This window comes from Mustela nigripes, chromosome 1 (genome assembly GCF_022355385.1).
Source record: "Mustela nigripes isolate SB6536 chromosome 1, MUSNIG.SB6536, whole genome shotgun sequence".
In the NCBI taxonomy this organism is placed as follows: Eukaryota; Metazoa; Chordata; class Mammalia; order Carnivora; family Mustelidae; genus Mustela; species Mustela nigripes.
The window spans coordinates 195,876,750-195,899,833 of record NC_081557.1 but is presented as its reverse complement, the minus strand read 5'-3'; positions in this window follow the sequence as shown (position 1 = coordinate 195,899,833).

The following is a 23,084-nucleotide window of genomic DNA, read 5'->3' as shown; positions in this document are numbered from 1 at the left end:
ATTTACTTTAAAACTGAAATATAAATAATTACTATGAATTTCTGATTATGTAAGGCATGTTTAATTATCACTTTTCAGTTTCTTCTCACCAAACACAGCCTAGACCAAGCACCTGGATTTTGATGTCTGCCAGATTAGTAAGTGGGACAGGTGGGCTGTTCAGTCAATTTAGGCAACTATTGATCTGGGGTTGTGTTTTGTTACTCATGTCACCCACAGCATGCTTGTAATATTGTTGTTGGATGTTGCTTGTTTTGTTTCTCCTCTTGTCCTATGACAGAGGTATGTAGCCTGGCTGGACTGAGGTCATGTGCCTTTCCTGAAGCTGTAGGCGGTGGCCTCCACACACTTGAACCACTGAGGCAGGCTCTCTGATTACCCTTTCTTCCCCTTGACTTTCTTGTGAATACCATCAGTGTTCATGAAAAAAGAATCTGCGAGAGTTCTTTTGTGTGATGCTCTCAATGGTGCCAAATGTCATATATGTCCCACACTTGGCCTTTAGCATTTTGTTTAAACTTCAGTGGCTTATACCACCTTCTACCATGCTCTATGTAGGTAAAGTAGTCTATATTGAAAAGTTCTCTTTCTTCCTGGAATTCAGGAAAGCTGGGGCGTTTGGATGGTTTCAAGAAAAATATTAACTTTGTCTGTTACCCTGCTCTCCTTTATTTTGAGGTGGGGAATGATATCCTATCCAATTTTCTACAACCTAGCCTATGTGTTTTGATCATTTGATTCCAGCCTCTCCACACATACACCTTGAAGAACTAAATTAGAATTTCATCTGTGATTCCTATTAATGTGATCATTGGTTTGTATTTATTCATCAACAGAATATTAAATAGCCCCATGGTGATTTTAATACTTATAACAATTTGAAATCCAGTTTTATATATAAAGAGAATTTCAAAAATATATATGAAGAATTATGTGATTTTATTAACTTTTCTATGTATGTTGTTTTGCCTGGGAGCTAACACAAATCAGAAAAATCACAAATGCCAGGTTCTATCCACTCGAGGAAAGCAAATAAGCCTGACTATTAGCATTGCAATTTTTACTTCATAATATTTTTACAAAGGTTTGTCTTTGAAATGGAATGACTTAGCTGAAGTATTACATTTCTGATGTTACAAAATGACCAAGTCTTTACAATGAAACCAATATTTTGCACATTTGGTGTAAAGAATTCACAACACTTCTGGCAAACATTTTAATTAAAACTTGCTCTTACCATCCATTTATTCACTGAATTAATTCAAGACTATTATAAGGCCTCATATCATCAAATCATTATTATTCCTCACAATTCTTTTCTATATGTTGAGAATTTCACCCAAAACATTTTTTTCTCTGAAATCCAAATACATCCTTATCATTCCTATTTTGTACCAATTGCATGTTATATATTCTCTTCCTCATCCACCATTATTCTTTCATGAATCTTTTTTTTAAAATATTTTATTTATTTATTTGATAGAGATCACAAGTAGGCAGAGAGGCAGGCAGGGAGAGAGGAGGAAGCAGGCTCCCTGCTGAGCAGAGACCCCCCCCCCCCCAAGGTGGGGCTCCATCCCAGGACCCTGAGACTATGACCTGAGCTGAAGGCAGAGATTTTAACCCAATGAGTCACCAACGCACCCCTCTTTCATGAATCTTTTCCTGATTTTCCATTCCACGTTCTTCTCCCATCCCTTAGTTAGAGAAACATTTTTGCTCTGTAGTTCTAGTTTCTAATGAGTGATCTAGTTTGGCGTAAATTTCTCCAGTTGTTGAGGTGTTAGACTTGTCTTCTCATGCACAGTGTCAGGCTCCTGGAGAGTAAGTAATACATACATATTCATGAAATCATACAGTGTTCCTTAAAGAAACTGGTACAGTATTCAGCACCATTTATTAGCCAGTAATTAATTGACAATCATTGGTTAATTATGTGGTGAAATTACTTAAATATTTTGATTACTCTGTGAAAAAATTTGTTCCAGTATACATAATGAATTTGATCACTATAAAGATCAAAGCCAATTCATCAAAACAAGAAATATAACTTAGAATAGTGTATTTATAAGACTTATATCATGTTCTCAATCATTATGTGTCTACTATTTTTAATCACTGATTCAATGACATCCATATAACCATCATTTGTGACTAGGAAAAAAAAAAGTCATACTGTTCTGTCTCTAGCTATTCCTATTCTTCAGCTCATTGAACTTTGTGCATTAGAACTCAAGTTCAAATATTAAATGTTCTAGAGGCCGATGGAAGATAAAATTCATAAACATAATGTAAGTAAACTCAATTTCTAAGAGTCAGTCATTTTTTAAAGTTTTTATTTTTTATTTTTTTAAATTTATTTGACAGAGAGACAAACAGCAAGAGAAGGGAACACAAGTAGGAGGAATGGGAGAGGGAGAGTCAGGCTTCCCACTGAGTTAGGGAGCCCAATGTGGGGTTCAATTCCAGGACTCCAGAACCATGACCTGAGCAGAAAGTAGACACAATGACTGAGCCACCCAGGCATCTAGTCATTGCTTTTTTAATTGATTATGGAAACTCCATTTAAGACATAATTTGATATTCTGTGTAATTAGAATATCAAAATTCTAATTTTGAATTTTATTTGTATTTGAATATAAAACTTTTGAATACAAGAGCAGAAATTATTTTACTGATTTTTACCCAATTTTACTTAATACTTTACTCAACCATTTTTATGCATTTGACTATTTACATTACTAATTTAATTTGCTCATTCTTTTCATTTTTATAGTTTTTTTGTATTTTAGTATAGTTTTAGATTTTAAGAAATTTTGAAAATAATGGAGTCCCCATATATCCCAAACCCAGTTTGCTTTATTTTAGCATCTTTCTTTTTTTTTTTTTTTAATGATAGCCATTTACACCACAAAACTAGATTCTAACATAAGTTTCTGTGGAAGGAAATTATTGAGATAGTCAAGGTACGAATTTGTCTTTATATAAACACCACACTTGCCCTGACATATATAAAATTGAGACTATGGCAAATAAATAATGAGGATAAGCTTAATGTATATATAATAATATAGTATTAAATAATTTATCTCAAAATATTTAATTCATGCAAGTAATTGTATGTTTGGGAAGTACATTTTTTCAAGTTTTGATATGTTGTTTCTTTAGTGTATATTTTATGATATTCAGTTGTTATTGCATTACAATAATCTTAAAATTGGAAAAGATTTCCTGACTGAGGGTGATAGAGGAAGGGTCAAAGAGAAACAGTATTGTGGCTTTTTGAAGATAGAAGAAGAGGTCCATGAGCCAAGGAATACAGGAAAACTCCAGAGGCTGGAAAATGCAAAGAAATAGATTTTCCCCTATACCCTCTTGAAAGAAACACAATCCTGACAACACTTTAATTTTAGCTCAGTGAGATGCATTTCAGACTTCTAACTTACAAACAATAAGATAATAAATTTGTCATTTTAAGCTTCTCAGTAGTAATTTGTTATAGCAGCATTATAAAACTAATATACTTCCTCATTTAATAAATTGCATCTGGTCATCCAAAGTTGAAGTGGACAAGAGAGTGAAATAAAGTGTAAGAAAGATCCTAGTTGGCAGCTGACTTGGCATGTGAGCGCTGTTGAGAGTCACTTCATGGATTCAGGAGAAAGCAACCCACCCCCCACCACAGGAGAGCTCACTCACTGTTCCATTCCTATGGGTGAACACTTTTCACCTGCTTGGTCATTATAAGATTTTTTAGATAGTCAGTACTGCCCCTTCTATCTTTATCTCCTGATTTTTTCTTATTGCTTCAAGCTACCTTGAACTGGATGAGAGGTAACACTAGGCCATCTCTTAATCAGGTACCACACAGCTAATTAGTAGGAACAATCTTCACAGGATTATGAGAGGATATAGAGTTCACAGTAAGTTGGTAGTTTGCTCAAGATCATTTTGTTGCAGGGTTGCAGAGTTCTTGTCTCATGGAATCAAAGAATGAATCTCGTGGACACAAAAGGGTGAAGTGAAGTGAAAGCTTGTTAGGTGAAGGTGAGAACAAAAAAGAAAAGAAAAAAGCTCTTTAGAATGAGGGAGTCCTGAACGGGTTGCCATTGAGGGTTTTATGGAGAATTCACCAGGGAACTTGGTAAATGTCTTGTCTATGACAAACAAGGTGGATTTGTAAATATCATGAAAATATCCCATCTATATTTAGAATGAACAGGGTGGATTTGTCAGCTCTCTTCTCTCTGGTTAATACCTCATCTATAATGTTTCTCCACATCTGAAATTTCTGTGAGTCTGGTTACATAGCTCCTTACCTATCTCTCCCTGCCTAGCCTCGCCTTTGCCTTACTCAATTTGATCCTCTACTCAAGCATACTGCATATTCTATGATGTATACTTCTTTGCCAATCCTACAGAATGGTCAGTGTGGATTATGAAGAAAATTTTCGTCTATTTTTTTGAGATTGAAATATATCAATTAGGAATGACTTAGGTTACAAATTAATAGGCTATTTACCATCGTAGTTATTAAAAGCATTTACTTGTTTTACATAATTAAAGATCAGAGATAGGAAATATTTTGATATGGTGCTACACTGTTATTAAGAACCTAGCTTTCTTGATTATTTCTCTTTTTTTAAGATTTTATTTATTTATTTGAAAGAGATAGAGAGAGATCACAAGTAGGCAGAGCAGCAGGCAGAGATAGAGAGGGAAATAGGCTCCCTACTGAGCAGAGAGCCCTACGAATGGCTCAATCCCAGGACCCTGAGATCATGACTGAGCTGAAGGCAGAGGCTTAACCCACTGAGCCACCCAGGTGCCCCTTTCTTATTCATTCTATTGTATGTTGCTTTTGTTTTATCTTTTAAATTGCCCATTGCAAGGGAAAATAACATATCTTCAGAGAATAAGCAGGAAGAATAGGTGAAAATGCCTGGTCAATGGAATATTTTTATGTATTCACCTGTCTTACCAGGAAACTGAATATACTCCAGAAACCTTATTTGTCCCATGAGATTTCCTTTTCGGACTCTCTACAATTCACCAGGGAACTTGGTAAATGTCTTGTCTATGACAAACAAGGTGGATTTGTAAATATCATGAAAATATCCCATCTATATTTAGAATGAACAGGGTGGATTTGTCAGCTCTCTTCTCTCTGGTTAATACCTCATCTATAATGTTTCTCCACATACCATTTTATCAGACAATGAATGGATAGTCTAAATTTTTGAGAGTGAGCTAAAGTTTATGCCTATATGATGGTTAATTTTAAGTGAATATGGAAGAATAAAAATATAAAAGAGGAATAATTTTGGTGAATGATTACCTCTCCTCATTAAATTTTGTGAAAGACATAAAACATAATGCTTCAAAATATGTGATATATGATTTAGGCAGACCATGCACTCCATAAGAAATAGTCTTCAAGGGGGGGTGCCTGGGTGGCTCAGTGGGTTGAAGCCTCTGCTTTCGGCTCAGGTCATGATCCCAGGTCCTGGGATCGAGCCCCACGTCAGGCTCTTTGCTCAGCGGGGAGCCTGCTTCCTCCTCTCTCTCTCTCTCTCTCTCTGCCAGCCTCTCTGCCTGCTTGTGATCTCTATCTGTCAAATAAATAAATAAAATCTTTAAAAAAAAAAAAGGGAAATAGTCTCCAAAAAGTAGAAAAAAAATTACATGTTCCTATTTTTAAGATACTATAAAAAGCTAAGACCAAAATTCATTATTCATGGATTTCTACATATTCAAAACATTGTCATTATTACTTTGTGATGAATAGACTAATAGTTATACCATCAAGGGCACATAGAAAATGCCTTTTCAAATTAACTTTTATCAAGTTGACTATAGCTCCAAGACATACATTAGTTTAGGAGGAGATGATTTATATAGATTCCAATAATAGTCTCACTGTCCTGGCTACCAATCAATAGAGACTTTTTCTTAAATTATTCACTTGACTTTGTCATTTATGCTGACATATAGACAAAGATCACTGTACACGTATATGAAGAGAGAGTTTTGACATGTTAAAATAAATGCTTTTAGAAAGAACTTTCAACTTCAGTGAAGTATATTTTAATGACCTGATAGAATCACCTAACAATGTTCTAAATAATAGCGAGATAGTTCTCTCCTTTAACTCCTTGTTTAAATATTCCCCTTCCAAAAAAAAAAAAAAAAAGAAATAAAATAAATATTCCCCTTCCAAGAATCTTCCCCATTAATTCTTTGTCAGTTTGGTTCCCTACTGAAAGCAAGGGAAGACAGATTATAAATTTCTTCTAGATTTTGGTAGTAATAGTAATAAAAATATGCTTGTTATATATTTAAAATCAAGATCCTAAGATTATGCTCTTTAGTTTAGTTCAGGATATTTTTTTAAATGAGTGAATAGCACAAAAGGGGAAGAAGAAAGAGAAAATTAAATTTGGGAAATTACACTCCTGTCTATAAAATATAGCATGTTTTCTTCATTCCCGTGTTCATGTTCTTGCTCAATTGTCTTTTTTCAGACAAATCTCTTAAGAGACCTTTGCATTTAAGAAATCAAAAAGAGGAGCACCTGGTGGCTCAGTGGTTTAAAGCCTCTCTACCTTCAGCTCAGGTCTTGAACCCAGGGTCCTGCGATCAAGCCCTGCATTGGGCTCTTTCCTCAGCAGGGAGCCTGCTGTCTCCTTTCTCTCTCTCTGCCTGCCTCTCTGCCTACTTATAATCTCTGTCAAATAAATAAATAAAATCTTTAAAAAAAAAGAAATCAAAAAGAGTCATTCTTAATAAAAAATAAAAAATATTGTTAAGCCAGTCAGTTTGAGCTTATTCAATATGGAGGCATAATAGGAAAAAGTATAGAAAGGAATCCGTATATATTATCTACTGATGTGATTTTAAAAAATAATTTGAAGTGTAGCATTTTCCTTCTAAGATTCAAAATATTACAGGCTCCTCTATATAACTTTAGGTTTATTTATAAAAAAGAAAGTATCTAAAATGCCTATTTTAAAGATCCTATTAATCAAAGTAATAACTTCATGTAAACCATACACATTTAACATAAAATAATATAAAATCATTTTCATAAAGAGCAATACAGTAAAAATAAAATAAATTATAAAAATGAATGAACAAATAAAATAGCTCATAACTTCTATGTATGGAAGTATGAGCTACTGGAAATTATTTTATAAAGTAACTCCCACATGTGTGGGAAATGCAAATTGCTGTAAAAAAATGTATACCCCTGTGGCTCTGGAATAGAGTCACCATAAACTCTTGTTTTAAGCCAAAAAAACTACAAAGGATAACATAATGACATATTCAAATCCAAATTAGAAAGTGACTGGACATTTTTACTGATGTAGATTTGACTTCTTCCCATTGCAGTTGAAAACCTGAAATAGTCTGACAGCACAAACAGCATATCAGGAAGGGGAAACCAGTATAACGTTAAATCTGCTACAAAAGAATCCACAGACTAATTGAGATATCTCTTTCCCCCTTCATACACACACACTTTTATGCCTTCGTGAATAGCTCAAAAATATTTCTAATATATGTGCAGAAACTCTGGCTTCTTTCTAGAGATAATGACACTGATAGATCGCATTTTAAATTAGTGAGTCGATATCTCATATTACAGAATCTTAAATATATATTCCTGACAAGACTATTTTACTTCCTGGCATACTCACTTTCCCACAGTCCTAAATGACTATATAAAATCTCTTCTGTATCCTCAATATTCCAACACACCTTATAAATTCTCCTTTCTCTTACCTGATGTTTTTGCCTCATAATTAATTGAGAAAATATAAATAAGCATTTAATAGTTGTCTAATCATCTGTCCTTTCAGCACCAAATCTATCAACCAACCAGCATCCATATGTGGGGGCAAGGTATATATGGGAACTATTTGTACATTCATTTTAATTTTTTTTATCAATCTAAAACTGCTTTAAAAAGGCTCTTTAAGAAAAAAATCGCAAGTCTGTATAAAGACAGTATTTCAGCTGAATAACTGCCAGCTATATTTTTTAACTTCCCTCCCATTTCTTAGACTCTTAAGAGCTAATTGCTAATATTTTCATACTTTATATAACCTTAGAAAAAAGGCATGTAGAATGTGTGTACTGAGAATTTTATAAGTACAACATCAAACTTCACCTGCTCTTTCACTCTTAACTCCAGTAGCCAATAGGATGTTCAAAAGATGTCACATACTCAACAATATGGACCCCTGCACTCCTCTCTTAACAGTTTGTTCATTTTACTTCTTTATCAGTCCCTTCCTTCCCAAAGTCCTGAGAGTCATGTTAATCCAAACCTTATTGAAGCTACCACTTATTTTCAACCCACCTATGCTCCTAATATGATACCATCTTAACACTATATTCCCTCTCCTGCAAATCCTCCTAATGACGGTATATATAATGAAAAGCATGTGAGCAAGCACTCACACCTCTGTCTACCAGGGATTTCTGGGGTTATGAACTCTAGCCTCCAATATGTGACTGAAGGCCAAGACTGGTGCCAGGAAACCACATCCTATTCCAAGCTTTGCCATTTTATAAACAAACCAGATGGTGCCACTTTAGTGCTCAATTAAGAAGAAAATAAAAATTCTAATTAAAAAAAAAAAAACACAGAAAAGATACCCTTAGACTGTTACTCTGAAACTGGATCTTTCATTAATCAGATGGAAACTATCTTATTAATCTGTGAAGTGGTGAAAAACCTAGCACACGGTATAGCATCGCCTGTGGTAGATTTAGATGAGCCAAACGGAAACAGTGGCTTATGAAGAAGCTCTAGAATTTGAATTGTATGGAGGCAATGTTTAAGTCAGTGTGTACATTTGACTGATTCTATGTTAGAAGTCTTGAGCAGAGAATGATATGCTTAAGCTAGCCAACTATCCTATACAGCATTCTTTGAAAGCTGAAGAGCTGGTATGGCAGCTATAATACAAAGATAGGTTCATTTCCTATAACTATACAGTAGACTATGTTGAAAATCAGGCACAAAAATTAATCATGAGAGTGGCAGACTTGCAAACTAAAGTGGATTTCATAGCTCGTGTCCTCCAATGGTAAAGTAAAAGTTCTTATATTTGGAGACTTAAAAGTAGAACAAAATGGTCTGAGTGGTTAGATGTTAACATTGGTATCTATATTTCAATCTGTAGATTAGCACAAGATGAAGGTAAAAAAAATTGGGCATAAGATTATTTGAAATATTGAGGACATGTTTGATGATGGTAATAATGATGATTGGTGCAAGAGGTTATGGAGAAAGGCTAACATTTTTTGAAAACTGACATGTGTCAAAATTGTTCCAACCTCCATGCAATAGTGTCATTCTAATACCCATTTCAGGGATGGAAACAAGAATTTAGAAATCTTGGAGTTAAGATTTTTAACCTCAATACACTGACTTTACTGAACCATATAAGAAAAAAAAAAAGATGCTTGTGTAATATAAATGAACTTAGACTTTGCCTTAAGGATTGTTGAATCCTTCAAATATTTGCAGCAGATTTGATTTAGAAATTTGAAATTTATTTTAGTATTTGGAAAGAAAAAATATATTGTCCAGCCTTAGAATATTTATGTGAATATTTATGGGATGATGGAGAGAAATAGACATATTGCAGGGAGACTTACGGGTAGAAATTTTAGTTCTTGGAGAGTGATTAGATATGGAGTGAAGTGCAATCAAGTATAATATTCATAGTATTCAAAAACCAACACAGCATAAGTACCAATCAATCAGATTGGATGTCAAAGCAATCAGAACAGACAGGCGCAGATTTACATTACCAGTGTGTCCTGGCTCATTATCAGCTCTGGGTAAACGGGGAGGCAGAAAACGTGTAGTTCATGTTTCTGACTTAAGTGACTGGGTGGATGGTAATGCTGGTCTTTTGGCTCGGGTGTATTCTCATACTGAATTATAACATACTTATTTCATTCATAAAGCAGTTTTTGTGCTAACTTTTTATAAATCTGTTGTGAAGCTCAAATGAAATAAAACGTCGTGGTTGTTGATTGCTAGAAAAATATGAATCATAAATGTCATTTATGTTTTGTGTGTGGAAAATATACACTTAATATATACTTAATGCTCTTTTACATTTTTTATTGATTGTATGCTTAAACATATATAGCAGGAGATAGGCACACAAGAGAAATTTTACTTAGAACCAAATCAGTTATTAGTAATATCAATATACATTAAATTAGGCATTACTTCAGTGCCCAAATATAGCATGTTTTAACAAATTATTAAAATTTAAGATGTTGCCATGCACAAATATTTATTGCCAGAATTGTAAAAATATATGCACCCACAGTTAAAAAAGCATACAAAGCATGTATATTATTTGTGTAGAAATTAGTGTGTGTATTAATATATTACAAGTGGTCTTGCCCCAGCCACCTCTCTTCAGTAAATGATCTAAGGTAAGCATTCCACAGGGGACAATGAGGGAGCAATAGAAATAGAAGGAAAATTAATATTGCACAAGTTCCCATGTGTTTGACTTCAGATGTTAGGATAGTAAATTAATAAAACTTATTTCAGGATAATTTGCCAATAAAAATTTATACATATATATATTTTTTCATTCATATATGTGTTCAAGGAAGCACATCAACATATGCTCATTACATCTTTATTTTTTTTTTTTATTTTTATTTATTTATTTTTTTTTTTTTTAATTTTTTATTTCTTATAAACATATATTTTTATCCCCAGGGGATTTTAATAGCATAAAATATTAACACCAGCTTAAGTGTACATAGGTAGACAACAGGCAATATAAGTTTTGTATATCTTATTCCAGTGCAAAAAGAAATCCAAATCAGCAGTTGAAATTAACAAGTTAAATATAATTGCTGACCTGAAGAAATATTCATGATGTACTGTCAGTTGAAACAAACGGAATTTTTTAGTATTCTATAGTATGAATAATTCCTTTGGTGAAATTGAAAAATGAATTCTATTCTTATGACTCCAAGACTGTTCTGTCTTCCACTATACTCTGATGCCTTCCAGTCATATTAACAAAAATTAGCATAAATATAACCCTTGTGCTTTAGATTCCCCTGATACAGGGAAACTGATTAATTTCAGATTGGGGCATGGGTGCCTGGCAATATAGATCATTCTTAATTTGACATAAGCCTCTGCTCAATCCCCAAGAGAATAAAATAAAACAATGAACTTGTTTGTTTACCCTGGAAACTGCATTCTTTAAGCATTTATAAGGAAATCCTTATACACAATTAAGAAGGAATGCTAATTACAGAAAAACAACATCACAAATATTCTATCTATAAAGGAATAGTGTATCAGTCTTCTAAATAATCAGTTATGTGGGAAAAATTAGAGAAGGAGGGAAAAAGAAATTAATGAAGAGAGGAAGGAGGTAAGCAGTGAATGAAGGACTAAGTTAATTTTGTTTACAAAATCTTCAATATATGACTTTGATATACATTTTCTAGTTTATACCTCTCATGCTTCTTTTAAGCAGGACATAAAGCAATTAACTGAATTGTTTGTTTTTCTGTATAAATGCTTTCAAGTTTCTATTTCCTGACTTTGCTCATACTATACCCTCAGTGGAAATGTCCTTTTCTAAATCTTACCTGATTTTGAAGGGCCATTCAATGACCTCCCAGTTTACACAAACTTTCTTGATTAATCTCTATCCTAGGTAAGCCCTCATTGCCATAGTATTTGAACATATATAATCATATTTTATCTGAAACTTTTAATAACATGTATCCTGTCCTACAGGTACTGGTGTGTGTGTGTGTGTGTGTATCTCTGATTCTAAATAAATGATAATCTCCAATTTTCATTATGGAGATATTAATGTTATTTTAAAAAATATTTATTTTAGAGAGAGAGAGAGTGAGAGCTGGGGGGGGGGTCAGGGAGAACCTGAGCTGAAACTAAAAGTTGGATGCTCAACTGATTGTACCACCCATGTGCCCCTCAATGTTATTTTTCTTGGTTTGTTTGTTTGTTTGTTTGTTTTTTGCTATTGAAAGTTTATTACCTCTGAAGATTGCTTGCCTTTTCTTTGGAGTTTTATCATCTGAAACTTCATAAATTTTCCTTTGAAGTTTTTACAGAGCTAGAACTAAGTAAATTTTGATTGTTGCTTATTAAAACAATGGCTTTATGATATCATATGCATATTAGATTAAAATAAATTCTATTTTGTTTTCAGTACCATCATCACTGCTTAAAAGATATTTCCACATAATATTTTAACTTGATCTCATTTATTCCATAAATGTCAAATCTATGCAAGCTGCTCACTGAAATTCTGCCTTTAGGAATTCTAAAACCTTAATATAGGCACAAATCAAAGTTATCCTGTATATTATTACAGGAAATGGATTCTGAAGCTGCCTCTGAACATCAAACAGCTTGATCTAATTAATACATGTATATAATATTATACATTAATATATTAATATATGTGTATAATTACTTAAAGAAAAAGCAAAATGAAATTAGTGATTACTTCATGTCATGCATTTACTTTTGACATGTATAGAAGTAGAGTTATTTTTCCTGAGGTCTTATAAGATACTGGGTCAAATCTATTTGAAGCAGCGAAGTTTTCATGATATTAAAGTTCTCACCTATTTATTACACCAGATAATACTATGGCTAGGTGATGGCACAATTAAATATCCATAAAAGCAGGGACTCCTCAGTGGCTCAGTTGGTTAAGATTAAGCCTGTGCCTTTGGCTCAGATCATAATCTCAGGATCCTGGAATCCAGCCCCGTGTCAGGCTCCCTGCTTAGCAGGGAGTCTGCTTCTTCCTCTACACGTCCCATCAGCTTGTGCACACACACTCTCTCTTAATTAAATAAATAAATAAAATTTTAAAAAAATCCATAAAAGTGTGGTAGGTTGTATTTGGTGCAGAATATTTGCTTATTCTTCCTCCATCTCATGGTATTTAACAACTTTGGGTTACTATTATTAATGCCCCTCCACAAACTTTAGAGCCTCCCCAGTAGTCACCATTATACCCTACACTCCACTGCAAGGCTTTTAGCATCTGATCCCCTTGACCACCTAAGTAATTTAGGTAACTTGGTGAATCTTTTCCAACCCCATCAGAACGCAAGTTCCTTTAAAATAGAACTCTATAGGGTGCTTAGATGGCTTAGTATGTTAAATGTCTGCTCTTGGCACAGGTCATGATCCCAGGATCCTGGGATCAAGTCCTGCAACTGGCTCCCTGCTCAGAGCACAGTCTGCTTCTCCCTCTGCCCTCTCCCCCCACCTTTTGTGATATTTATCTCTCATTCTCTCTCTTTCAAAAAAAAAAAAAAAAACTTAAAAAAAAAAAAAAAGAACTTTATGTTCAGTGTTGAAGTCCCACGACCTAGAATAGAATCTGGCACATAGTTGCTGTCCAATGAATAAATTAATTAAAGTTTCACAGCTGTTTATATATGAAAAGCTGTAGTGGTTTTGGTATCACTGAGGGTGAAGAGGAGTTGTAATGGAGTCATAATGGCTCCACATGTTAAGTAGTTTTTAAAAGCTTAAAATAATAATGAAGACTACTTCTTCCTTTATTACTTAAATTAGCCCTATTCTATAGACAGCAAAAAGTAGTTTTAGATTGTTATACAGAGAAACTTTTTGATCAGGAGAGAGCAACATAATTATTTCAGTAGAGAATGCTGTTGCTACACTTGCTGCCCACTGAGAAATGGCTACTGTAGATTGCACAGCTTTGCATAGATCATGGAAGGAAGAGCACAATTTAGATTGTCCACAGACAGGAAGAAACAGTTACTGCTCTGTAATGATGGAACAGCTGCTGTAGGAGACTTAATTGTTGCTAGTTCCTGCAACTTTCCCAACTTAAATAGGACTCTGCAAGAAAACAAGAGAGGGGAGAACAAGAGAGAAAAAGAGAGAACACATTACATGTAAAATCTCTAAGCCTGGAACATATATAATCAAAGAGGAGGGTTGGGGGAGGGAGAAAAAGAAGACACAGACATTATGTAGAAACAGATATTTCCTGATGTATGTGTGTATGTGTTTATGTGTTTCTTTATTAAAGGTGTGAAGAGACAAAAGAGAAATTCAATAAAAGATCATGTCTCTTTTTTGAAATAGGCATGGCAGAGGACAGGAAAATAGCCCCTGAAAAGAAAATTAAATACTATTATTGCCAGATGTCTTAGGTGGCTTGCCCAGTTTTTGAGTGATTAAAAGGAAAGTTATAAACAATACTTCACCTGTTTATTCATATGGGACTTTGGTATTGGAACTCAGTACCTGTTTTAGCATCAGTAAAATCCACAAGTTTACCTCATTAAGCTCTTCAGGGAAATTTTAATCTTAATTACATGATTTTTTTTGAAACTAAAGCATGAGAAATATTTTGAATGAATATATTTCACGTGTAATAAAAAATTCTATCCATAAACAATTCTTGAGCACATGTGGTTGTAGTAAATATAACAATAGATAAACATTGATCTAAACTATTCATTAAGATGATAATCAGGATATGAATGGATAAACCATTTTGTTAATAAGAACAATTATTTGGCTAAAAATATAATGGAAAAATGGAATAGTCCATTGATATAATTTCAATTTAAGCATTATTTTTCAGTAGATATCTTTTAATAAAATATCTGTAATCCCTTCTCACACTATTATGTATAAAGTGTTTGCTCTTTATAAGTCTCTTCATTAATTGGACACTTCTAAAAAACTAAAAACATGGATAAAAAAACTACTCTTCTCTGTTCTTACTTAGCAAATATTAATTAGAACTATTAAATCTGTAGGTTGCCAGCAAATTTTCAACCACCAAATTTTTAAGTCCAACATTAGTAAGATCAACGTTGATCTTTTAAGTTTTGAGGTGTTTCCTGCATTTTTTTCTTAATGGCCAAAATTCTTCTATTGATAAGAAGCCAGGTAGAATAAAAATGACCTTTATATTCTAGGTTTCGGGGCTTTATCTTGCATTTGTTTTAAAGAGAAATTATTATTGGAGTGCATCAAAATTAATGGCATCAATCAAGTTTATGAGGGAAGTAGTGGATAGGAATTTAGTTTGAAAAATATTATTTTCTCTTCCATTTCTCATTTTGGTTTTTGAGCCTTCTCTCTTTTTTTCTCACTTAATGTAGCTAAAGCATTGCCTATTTTGTTTATTTTATTTTATTTTATTTTTTGGCAAAACTGGTCACTACTTTCAATGTTATGTTATTGTTCATTTGGTCTCTATTTTAATTATTTCTGATTTTTCTTTGTTATTTCCTTCCTCTACTAAATTTCAGCTAAGTTTCTTCTTTTTCTAGTTCCTTGTCGTGTAATGTTAAGTTGTTTATTTGAACTCTTTTCTGAATACACCCATTTATAGTATAAATTTCACTCTAACATCAACTTTTGTTGTGTCTCATAGGTTTTTGAAATAGTGTGTTGTTTTTCTTTTGAGACATATTTTGATTCCCATTTGATTTTTTATTTGGCCCATTGCTTGTACATTTGTGTGTTGTTTAATATTTACATATTAGGGGTCGCTCAGTGGTTCAGTTGGTTAAGCCTCTGCCTTTGGCCCAGGCGGTGATCCCAGGGTCCTTGGATAGAGCCCACATGGGCTCCCTGCTGAGCAGGAAGCCTGCTTCTCCTCTCCCTCACCACTCCCTCTGCTTGTGCTCTCTCTCTGTCAAAAAAATAAATAAAATCTTTTTAAAATTTACATATTAAATTCTTAATATTTACATTGTAGATTTGCCAGCATTGTTTTATTGTTGACCTCTAGTTTTGTACCAGTATGATTGGAAAATATACTTGGTGTGATTTTAGTCTTCTTAAAATTGTAATATCTGTTATTATTTTTTTAATGTGATTTGACTAGGAGATTCTTCTGCATGATCTTGGAGAATGTGTGTATTCTATTTTTCTTGGATGGAATGTTTTATCTATATCTTTTAGAATCCTGCATTCTGAAGTATCCTTCAAGTAAAAATGTTATTATTGAAAAATAAAAAAGTAATAATAACTTTAACTGATGGTACTCATTTAAAATAAAACATATCAGAGAGGAGGTAGGTGGGGGGTGGGTTAAATTGGTGAAGGAGATTAAAAGTACACTTATCATGATGAGCACTGAGTAGTAATGTATAGAATTATTGAATCACTAGATTGTATATCTGAAACTAAAATAACACTGTATATTAACTATACTGGAATTAAAATGAAAAACTTGATAAAATGCAAATCTTAAAAGAAAAATGTTTAATGAATATTTAAGTACTGAATTTCCATTTCTCAGGAATATTAGAAGTTGATGATGTATGTGCAATCTGAAAAATTAATGGAACATGAGGCTTCATCACTGACTGTATAGAAACCAGAAGAAACAAATCTGTAGAAGATACATTAATGACTACTTGAAAGTTTTCTTTATTTTAGAGACTTGGTGCCTAGATAGGACAATTTAACATGTTCAATTGCAGAACTGCATTCGCCCAGTATTCTATAAATTATGGCTTATAATTTGAATCAAAATGTACCTCTAAAATAGCATCGCTCATTTTCAAGTCCACGTTTTCAACTGCAAATACTAAAAGTAAAGCAATATCTTTGCTATGTCAGCTCCTTGAGGAGAAGACAAAATATGCAAATGCTAAATAATGTTCAGTTTATGTCAGTGCTATCAGATGTTTCAAATGAAAAATCAACTTCAATCATTATTTGAGATTTTCACCAACTTCACAGATTCAAAGAAAAGGATTTAGAAGTTCATTCTATCAATATATGATATCTAAGATTATTGTCAATATGATTATAAGTTTAATTAATTGTATACTAGATTGAAAATAAAGTAATTTGGTTTTGGACTAAAATATAAATAAGTATTTTGATGGTAACATAAGGAAACATGGAACAGAAATGTAATTGGTTCGATGTATACAAAATTCATATTATCTCTGAAGAAGCCGTAGTTACATACCACTAGTGATAGAATACATTATCATCAAAATATGTATATATGATGTGTAAATAGAATAAGTTAACTACACATTTTTGTGTGAAATATGGTATCAAATATAAAGTGTATGTTTCAGCATGACACTAAATTGCTTGCTGTTTTTCTGACCAATAATTAACTTATAAATATTTGAATTTTCATTTAAAAATTACAAAATAAAAACAAAACAAAGCAAAACAAAATGAATGTCCAACTATTATATTTGACATTTTGTAAATAATTCCACTAAATTTTGTTTGTATGTTTTTCAAAACTACTTGTAAACTTTTAATCTAATAATCAAATAATGGAACAACTGAAGTATTTTCAGTTTTAGAGGATGTGTTGATATGCAGGTTTTAAGAGCAATGTTACAGGAATGTATTAGGATATACACATGAACAAGAAAGGGAGGAAGGAAACACATTATGGAGAAAAATTATGTGGAGGGTTTTTTTTTTAAATTTGGAATTCTATAAACAAACCTTCATAATTATCAACCTCCCAGGGTAATATTTTTGATGAAGCTCCTATATTTTAGTGGATTCATATTTTATTCATAGAAGATTAACAAAAACTTTAGAAAGCTTTTAGTTTTATAATAAAAATTTAATAAAATATTCTAAAGAATTATAGACATGTTATATGACAAATTTTATTGTAATACTTTTTCAAGAAATCTTCCTGAAGTGAGGCAAAAGTGTATGTGGGAAAATAATTTGTTTGGAATTTGTGTAAATTTCAATATAAAAATGGAATCAAGAATATTTTTTTTGTCAGAATTTTCTCTAAATTCACCAGAGACCTCAGCCACTATAGAATGAGGTTCTGATAAAATAGATTCATATATAGAGTACTGAAATGGCCAATAATATTACATTTATTATTCAGTAAATAGAACTTTGGAGAGATTATGGGTAATTTTGACAAATAGAAAATTAAGACAATACAAAAAAAGATGTTGTTTCTAGAGAAAAATGTAAATGATAAGATGTTAAATGCAGAAGTGGTGACGAAGAGGTCTCTAGTACAAGGATATATATAAGAAAATTTTCCTACTAAGTTACTTTAAATGGAGAAATGATTGCACAAATATTTTTATATTGTTAAATCATTCCATTTATAAAGATAATTTAAGTAGACATAATTTATATGTCCATCAGTAAAATAAACTCTACATATTGGTCAATAAATTAATATATCAAATATTAATTATTAGTTATTCTTAGAATACCCTTTGCTCCCCAAATTATTAAAATTTTCTTGTATGTATCTTATGCAAAGCTTTTGGGCTAATCCTTCCCTCATGCTTTTCAAGAAGGAAAAAGTGAACTCTCTTCTTAATTTTGACAGATAATACTGCTTAGAATGTGTTTTTCCTCTAGAAATGAGCTCAAATATCTGGCATAGATGATGAATGCACTTCTCAACTTAGAAATGAGCCTGAAGGTACCCTTGTGAAAGTTCCATTTGGTTAAGTCATACGAGTTGGCTTTCCAACTCTTCCCCATCAATGTCCAATTGATACTTCAAGTCATCATTTTTTTTCAGTCTCAGGTTTCCACAGATTGATGTGTCTGGCTCTTTTCATATTCTCAAGATCAGCAACATTAAAGACAAAAATATTCTGATACTTCAAAATAGTAAGGAAACTTTTATTAAGGACTATTTGTGATAGGTATCAAGACTCTCAGAATAGGAGACAGAGATTAAGCTTAACTCTGTATACAACAAAGGCAGGTGGGGATTTACAGCCAATGAGCAAAGTGAGAAAGTCAAGGGCATGGAAAATTAGACATCAAAGGGAGGGGGAAGTCTTGTTAAACCAGCGTAACAGAACTCTTGCTGAGGAATGGTCAAGAACTCATACATCAAAAGTGAAGGATAAGGAATTTGATCAGATATCAAAGGTGGAAGTTCTCTTTAAATGAACTCAGCATGATTTTTGCTAAAACTGGGTTGGGCAGGACAAAGACAGGACAGGGGCTAAAGGGAGGCCTGTTTGAGGAGAGGGCCCAGAGAAGCCTGGCAGATATTTGAGCAAGGAGAGAGTCTTTGTGAGAAGTGATCAGCATCTTGATGTTTCATTTTTGGCCTTCACTGGACCTTCCTCACTTTAGGATCCCATTTGCCTCAGTGAGGTGACAAGACAGCCATAGGGACCAATCCATTTACTAGCTGAATCTTCTTTGGTTTTCTGAGACCACATCCTGACCATCAGCTAGACGACTTACTGTCTGTGCTCTTCATGTTGCCACTCTTTCTTAAATGTTAGTTTTTCTTTTCTTTCTTTTATTTTCTTTTTTTCTTTCTTCCTTTTTTATTTTTTTAAGATTTTATTTATTTATTTGTCGTAGAGATAGAGAGTACAGGCAGGCAGAGTGGAAGGCAGAGGCAGAGGGAGAAGCAGGCTCCCAGCAGGGCAAGGAGCCCAATATGGGACTCGATCCCAAGACATGGGGACCATGACCTGAGCCGAAGGTAACCCCTAACTGACTGGGCCACCCAGGCATCCCAATGTTGGTTTTTCTTAAGAGACACTAATAAGAGAGAGCATTGACTCTGCAGTGCCTTCTTGACAGTCTCAAGAAACTCTTCTGCTCATACAGTGCCTAGGTCCCATTCTTCCAAGATCATTTGCCACATATGCTTCCAGATACTCCATCAACAGCATGCCAAAGACAGACTACAATTTGCGGTTGACAGGAGACTCTTAGGGAAGCCTGCAGTTGATGAATCATGGGAGAAGTTCTAACACCTTCTTTTTCAAAAGTCTGCAAATAGCGTACTGGTTGTCTGTGATTTACTAGAGCACATTTTTCCTTCCCTTGTCACTACAGCCTCAACTGCCATGTAAAACAAACTGTTTTGTTTGTTTGTTTGTTTGCTATGTCTTGTTTGTTTTTTCTGATTGTCCTCATTGCATTGAGGAAGCAGACACTTCCTTTCATACCTCTCTTACTTTTGTACTGAAGTTTTACAGATCCACTAGCTAAGAGAATTCCGGAAAGGAAATGAGGCCAGTCATTTGGAACATGTGCCAGAAATTTTCCATTCCTGTTTTGCTGGAGGCAAAATTATAATTTATGATTTGGAAATTCCTCAGTCCAACACTATTGCATCAGAATATATTACTAATTTCCAATGCCAAAACTTTCTAATCAGTCTTCTGTTAATCTATGTTCATTCTGGTTGCTGTGTCATGTAGGATATTTCCAGATACAAGTAACAATAAATACAAAGGAAAAGTTTTCTGAAATCATAAATAATTTATTTTTTCACATAAAAAAATCTAAGTGTAGGATAGTGTGGCAGGCCTCTGTCATCCTTGTGTTCAAACCTTGCATGAACCCCTTTCCTAAACATGGACAGAAACTGTTACTTACTTCTAATCAATAGCATAAGGCAAAGGTGATGGATGTATGTAATAATATGTACATGATTGCATGACATAAGATTGTACATCACCTATCTAGAATATTATCTTTTTAATGATTTTGAAGAAGGGAGTAGTCAGGCAAAGAAATGGAGGTGGCCTCCAACTAACAGGCAGTAGGGTACCGAGGCTTTCAATTTGACAGCCCAAAAGGAACTTAATTTTTCCAACATCCGTGTAAGCTTGGAACACATCCAGTCCCAGTTAAAATTCAGTTCTGGCCCATATATTGATTGCAGCTTTATGAGACCCTGAAACAGAGGACCCAGCTATGCTGTATGCCGATTCCTGATCCACATTAATTGTGATGTAATAAATGTGTGTTATTTACCTACTAAATTCATGGTAATATTGTTACATAGCAATATATAATTAGTTCAGGTAGTTTGAAATTTGGCTGATTGAGTAGCTCAAAAATACTGCTTTAGGTCTGTGTAGAAGTTATTTCTACAAAACTGAACACCTCAAAATTTAGTGGCTTAAAACAATAGTCATTATGCTGTTGATCTGTGAATTAGGAATTTGGACAAGGTTGAGTTGTGGGATTCTTCTGATCCATATCACACAGTGGTATTTAATTCATGATTGATTTGGTTCAAAAAGAACCAAAGGTTCTCTTCAGAAGGTTCAAAAAGTCTTCTCTCACATGCCTCATACCTTGACAAGAATGGCTGGAAGGCTGGAAGCCTGGAATTAGCTAGGCCATTTTTCTCCCTCTCCATAGAGTTGTAGGTTCTCTCCTTATAGTCTCCCCAGCAGGTCACGGGACTTTGTACTTGGAAGCAAAGGGCCCTAAGACCAAGTGGTCCAAGACAAAAAGAGCTGCCAATCTCTGAAAGATCCATCTTGTTCAAAGCAATCAGAGAACCCACTTAAATCCAAAAAGAAGGCGATCATTGGAGGTGAGTCCTTCATTGTGGACTTAATGTTTGTGTTCCCCCCAAAATTATATTTTGAAATCCTAGCCCCCAATGTGATGATATTAGGAAATAGGCCTTTGACAGGTAATTATGTCATGAAGGTGGTGCACTCATTAAGTGTTTCCAGAAGTAGGCACTAAGTTGTATGATATGCATGGATCTATAGTAATCACTGGTAACATTTGATTTAGATGAGCTAAGGTTATATGTGAATATTATTTAACTTCCATAAAATCTGAATTAGGGACTGTTAGCATATTAATGTATAATTTTATTCCTTTTAAGTGTGCTGATTCCTAAAAGTCTATGGTAACAGTTATATTAGCCAACTTTTATCTTTAGATAGATAGTTACTATCAAAAATGATGGGAAGGTAATAACAAAGCACATATTGCTCTCATACAGCTTACAACTTTATGGTAGGGCATAAACAATCAACATTTATCAATAAAAAATTAAATGCTAGAAACTGGAAACAAGCAGAGAGATAAAAAATACATGAAAGAACATATCAGTGGGTTAAAGCCTCTGCCTTCGGCTCAGGTCATGGTCTCAGGGTCCTGGGACCGAGCACCACATCAGGCTCTCTGCTCATCAGGGAGCCTGCTTTCTCTTCTCTCCCTGCCTGCCTCTCTGACTACCTGTAATCTCTGTCTATCAAATAAATAAATAAAACCTTTAAAAATTAAAAAAAGAAAAGATCATATATATTGTTGATGCTTGCCAAAATCAAAGACAAAACAGTTATAAATAAATACATTTTAAAATATGAAATTATTTTTGGGATACTTCATCAGTGGTAGATATAACAAAATAACTATGCTCTCCTTTCCTAAGAAATTCTATACATTTAAAAAGTGAATATTTCAAAGTATTGAATTTACGATTCAGAAATACTTAAAAATCTATCATTCATGTACAAGGAATACAATTTAAAGATAACTATACACATGTCTATTTCTAATTAAAGCACTAAATAATTATGTGCTGGTACCCATATTTTTCAAAATCATATGCAAAAAAAATGTGCATTTTGCAGTGCCTAAATATACATCAGTGAGAGAAGGCTATTTTCATCTTTTAGTGCTAAAATAATAAACTAGTATTTTTTCCTGTTAAATATTGAAGCCCATGTACTTTTTATAGAAGAATTTCAATATTTTAAATTGAAGTGATGAAATACCTCCTTTATTATTATCAATCTTCAGGCATAAGAATTTCAGCATCATAATGACGTGTCCTATAATCTGCCTCCAAGTGGCACACTGCATTCATGCCACACGTTTGATGAGGGTTGATCCGAGGACCTGAGACAAGCATAAAAAATGCTTTTAATGTGAATATCCCATATAAGTCATGGAAAACATTTGACTACATCAAATGACCTTTTCTATATCCACTCTTGTCATGAGATGAAGTGTTTCCTTTCCCTTTTCTTTCTTTCTTCCCCTACTGCCCACCCTTTCTTTTGGTTCTTGTTTTATGGCTTTTCATAATGTGAAGGCAAATATGTAAAAGCAGTAAGATAAAATATATTTCCCACTTATTTCCCCTCTCAAACACATGTTTTTTTTTAAAGGTATACCTAAAATGTTAATCAATAGAACTTAAAATTTTAACAAAATATTTTTTGAAGATTTTATTTATTGATTTGGCAGACAGAGATCACAAGTA